This window comes from Protopterus annectens, chromosome 1.part0 (assembly GCF_019279795.1).
Source record: "Protopterus annectens isolate FY-2018-M chromosome 1.part0, PAN1.0, whole genome shotgun sequence".
Taxonomy (NCBI): Eukaryota; Metazoa; Chordata; order Ceratodontiformes; family Protopteridae; genus Protopterus; species Protopterus annectens.
Genome location: NC_056725.1, coordinates 58214360 through 58219359, shown reverse-complemented (window position 1 = coordinate 58219359; position 5000 = coordinate 58214360). Strand labels below are relative to the sequence as shown.

Genomic DNA, 5000 nt, shown 5'->3' with positions numbered 1-5000 from the left:
CATTTGTAAACAAAAATTGCAGATTTTTCCCTCATACTTGTTCTGTTCCTCATACAATCTGTGGTTTCTGTATTTTTGTGTCCTTACAAAGTCAGTAGTGCATTGGTGCAGTGGTAGCATTGTTGCCTAACAGCTACAGGTTCTCTGGTTTGATTCTTAGCTGGGGTGCCTTACTTTCTGTGTGGAGTCTGCATGTCCTCCCTGTGTTTGTGTGGGTTTTCTCTGGTGTCCTCCCATCTTACAAAGACATGTGTCTGTCTGAAATGTTTCTCCCTGGGCCTCTGCTGAAAAGTGGCTTTTATTCTAAGTCAGACTTTCCTGGTTAACACATGTTAAATAAAAATGACAAGCATTTGAATATTACACTTCATACTCTTCAGAAAGTACATGGTAACACAAAAGCTTTTATTCTAGCAATTTTCTAAGTTTATAAGATGCATATTTGTCTCTATTTTTGGGACTGTATTCCCCCATTATTGGCTTCGTCCAGGTTTTTTTGTGCTGAGGTTGAGAGCTATGGTAAGAACTGAATTCACTGAATATGTTTGGGGGCTGTATTCCCCCATTACTGGCTTTATCCGGGTGTTTTTTAGTAAGAGGTTGAGAGCTATAGTGAGAACTGAATTCACTGAATGTTTGTGGGCTGTATTCACTCATTATTGGCTTTGTTCAGGTGTTTTGTGTTGAGGTTGACAGCTGTGCTATGGTGAGAACTGAATTCACTAAATGGTCGCCATTTAAGTTTCAGTCTTCCTCTCTTTCACAAAGCAGCTGATTTGGCATAGTGGTATGTTGCTCTGACTGTTTTGCTCAGGGTCCTGGGTTCAAGACTTGGCAGTGAGATGTATGGTGGTAACACAGCATATTATTCTAGCAACTTTCCAACATTATACAAGCAATGTTTAAAATGTGTCCCTATTTTTTTGCCCCCCCAATAAATGTTGGCTTTTTCCAGATTTCTTGTGCTGCAAAGTTCAGAGATACAGCTGAGTGAGTAGATTTTACAAGGAGCTGAGAGCTGCAGGGGAGCAAAGGTTTAGTGCTGGCTATGCTGAGTCTGCTTGCATTGTTAATAGCACAACAGGTAGTATACTTGCTTTTGATGCAGAAGGCTGTGGGTTCTACTTCCACAGTAGATAAGATGCATTGTTGATGCTGTAATGTGTTGCAAATGGGGTGGATGCTGCACTCCTTTTTGGTGAAGATACCTAGTAACTATGAACCTGTTATCAGTTTGCCATCCATTCCCTATTGCAATATTGCTAGCTTATCATTTTTGTAGTGTAAGATAGGCAATTTATTCCTCAAGGGCAACAGGCACTTTATTTGTAGATGAAACAATGAAATATAAAGTTGTTTGTTAGCAGCAGCCTCTTAATTAGTTTCAGATCTCTTTAATGTGGAATTATTTAGATGACTTTTACTTTTTCAGAGATTGTGCATATGTACTGATACTGGTGTACTGTAGAAGTTTGAGTAGACTTTCATAATGGAAATGTACTGAATTGGGCAGTTTTGTCATTATTGGTGCATGCATTTTGTTTCATTATTTACTGGAAAATTTTCAAAACAATAAATTTAAAACACCCTCTAAAACTGTACTGTATTGTACAAGGGATATAATTTAATACAATCAGGAAGGTGTATGAAAGAGCATGAGTATGTTTCGTGTGCAAGGGGCCTGTGATTTGAAAACAGCCCAAACCCAAAGTTAATCTTTATCTGCCACTGGCAAAATGTATTTTCTTTGAATGTGGGTTTCAATGCTGTTTCAGTGAATGTGAGTTTTCAAGGGCAGAGAAGTTTTAATGCTAAGTCTGTTTTCATTGTGAGAATGCATTGCTTTGTTTAGCAGATATAATATCGATTAGTGTTTGTGCTGTAAAATGCAAATTAAACTTTCAAATAAAGTCCAAATCATCACAGAAGTAAAGCAGTATGCACATTAGTGTGTATGGTAAATGGGGTGAAATAGCCAAGTAATGGTTCATTGGAATGGCTGCAGGGGGGGAGCTCCATTCGACCATGATTTTGTGAGGGGGGGGGCAGCAAACTCAAAGACAGCCCCGGCTGAACTATACCTCTCAACTGTCCAGATTTTTGCAGAATTAATAGATTTTTGCTTCTTATTTTTGGTTTGTTCCTCATAAAATTTGTGGTTTTCCGGCAAATCATTTAGGAATGAAGTCACCAAATAATGACAGACACTGAGTTTCAGACTTCATAACCTTCAGAAAAATGCATGCTAAAGCAAGACCTGTTATTCTATCAACTGTCTCAGTTTATACAAGAGCAATTTTTAGTACTGTTTATATGTTCCCCCAGTATATTTGGCCTTGTCCAGATTTCCTGCAACAGGTTGAGAGGTATGTGTAAATAAATTGCTTTATAGAATTAGGCATATCCAAACCTCTCAACTGTCCCAGATTTTGGTTCAAAATGTTGCTCTTCCCCTAATAATCCCTCCGCAAAATGGCAATTTTGGAAGAAAATATGGTGGGTTTACAATTAATAAATAACTGTAATAATCAGTTAGATTACTTTTATTTCAGAAATGCATGTAGATTCTTTTATTTTTTCAGCTGCTCACATTAGCAGTACTAATACTAAAAAGTGTCCCTTCTTTGACAGGTTCCCAGCTGTATTGTGCTATGTTATATTTTTGCATCACATTTTTGGTCCATTTTTCATAAAATTGTGTTTTTTTGACAAATTAGTGGCAAATCATTAAAGACTGAAGTTAGAGAATAATAACAGGCATTTCAGTTTCAGATTTCATACCCTTCAGAAAATTCATACTAATGCAAGACCTACAATTCTATTGTCTTTCTAAGTTTATAAGAGCAATATTTAAAAAATGTCCTTATTTTTGGGCCTTGTCCCACTTCTGTGTATGGCTTTGTCCAGATTTCTTGCTCTGAGGTTGAGAGGTATGACAAATGTGTCAGGGCCATCACAGTCAGCCAGAGACATTTCAAATTGTGACATACTTGTTGCACCCCACTCCCCCATGTAGTGACTCTGGATGTGTTCAAGCAAGGCAAGGAGCAGTTATGCAGTGTAAATATGCAGAGTATCCCCCCATCCAAGGTAGACACAAGTATTACAGTGGCTTTTCATCTGTCCTTGATTTTGCAGAATGTTCTGATTTCTGTCATATTTTTATACTGTTGATTTATGCTTATTATTATTCAGAAAGTGCCTGTTGCTCTGTGTTTAAGTAGCAATGCTTTAATGACCATCAGGTAAACTTGTCCAAGATTGTAATATGCAAGTAAGTTTTAATAAGCATACTGTTAAAGAATTGCCAACACTGAAAGCCTTTCTGTTGTTGCCATACAGAGAATACTTACATAACTAGATAATGTATAAGCCTTGGGTATTGAAATGCATATGATAGTATTTGTAATAAAGGACAGGGTTACATTATTTTAAGAAGCTCATTACAGACTTTACCTGCAAACTAAACAGAATGCCACTCATTACAGACTTTACCTGCAAACTAAACAGAATGCCAATCTATCATGTGTGGTCCATATGCGGTGCAGTAATCCTTTAAATAATGTATGTTGAGCTTGTTTCTTGTTTGCTTTTCATTTTTTACTTTGATCATGTTTCCCCATGAAACAAGTAGAAAGTTGTCAGGCAGCAGGTCTTTTTTGGATAAGAAACATTTTTACAAGTGGGGGTATCATAGAGATTGTTACTTTCAGCATGTTACTTGGTACTTTAATAAAGCTGAATAATAAATTATAATTAGAACTGCAGTGAAAGGAGAAGTGGTTTGAGTTGAGTGCTGCTTGTTTTGTTTTTCTTATACTTGATTTTGACTGGCATTCCAGTAATGTATTTAAAAAGTAATTTATTTTTTCATGCCTCACAACCTTTTTGTTTCCATCTAGATATTAAGTAAGCTGTCATGCAGCCAATGCATTGAAATATTTTTTTTCTTCTACACTTCATTTTGTCTTGATTGGACTCTCATAATGATGGTTTGGCACCCAGGGCAGCATATTTGTGGTTTTGACCATAGCTCCTCCCCTTTCTAGTTGCTCACACCCATTCCCATTGACCCCACCCATTCACCTGTCTCCCTCAGCCCCCCTTTGATTTGAAGTCACCAGCTGCCACTGTGTTTACCTAATTTTTATTTTGATCTTTTCTTCATAAAAGGTTTGCTGATAAATCATTGATGATTGAAGTCACTAAATAATGACATACATTTCAATTTCAGACTTCTTTTCCTTCAAAGAATGCATGCTGTAACAAATCTTATTATTCTCGCAACTTTCTAAGTTTATAAGAACAATATTTATAATCTGTCCCTATTTTAGAACCTGCCCCTCCCCCAATATGTTAGGCTTTGTCCAGATATCTTAAGCTAAAAGGTTAAGCGGTAGCTGCTGCTGCTCGATCATTCAATCTCTTTCTCTCTCACATGCATATACACACCCACATTAACACACACACACATCCGCTTTCATACACGCCAAGTATGCATACACTCAGACATAAAAATAAGTGCACATACACACAATTTTCTATTTTTCTTTTAAACAATCAGTTACTTTTATTTTACACTCACTAAATAGCAAACGCACTGCTTAGTGAGCGTAAAATAATGGCAACTGTTAGCTGCTTTACTGTTCAAGCTTCCCGGCATCTTAATATGCTGCCATGAAGCATCAGACTTGTTTTTTAGTGGGAATTGTCTGTACATTATAACCCTGCTGGAGAATGTTTGTTCTCCATTCAGGGTGTTGATGTACAGTTTACACATTCTGTAAAGCAAGATAACAGACTGCAGCTGAGCTGCTCATAGCTGATGTTTATGTGTATGACCAGATGTAATGTAAAAAGGGAAGGAAAGAAGGACAGGATTTCTCAAGGCATGCAATTCTGGGGTGAGTTTAAGTACCCTTTTTGAGCCAGAAAAAGGGGCCCCAAGAGGGCTAGGCTCTAAATGATGTGGACACAGGACAAATAGTGTATGTATGTAG

General features: G+C 37.2%; 1 protein-coding gene across 1 annotated transcript in view; it reads left to right on the top strand.

The window, feature by feature from the left end:
* The window catches only part of LOC122787152 (RAS guanyl-releasing protein 1-like), a 1047578-nt gene that overhangs the window by 836658 nt on the left and 205920 nt on the right, over positions 1-5000 (top strand). The gene's annotated exons all lie outside the window — the stretch shown is intronic.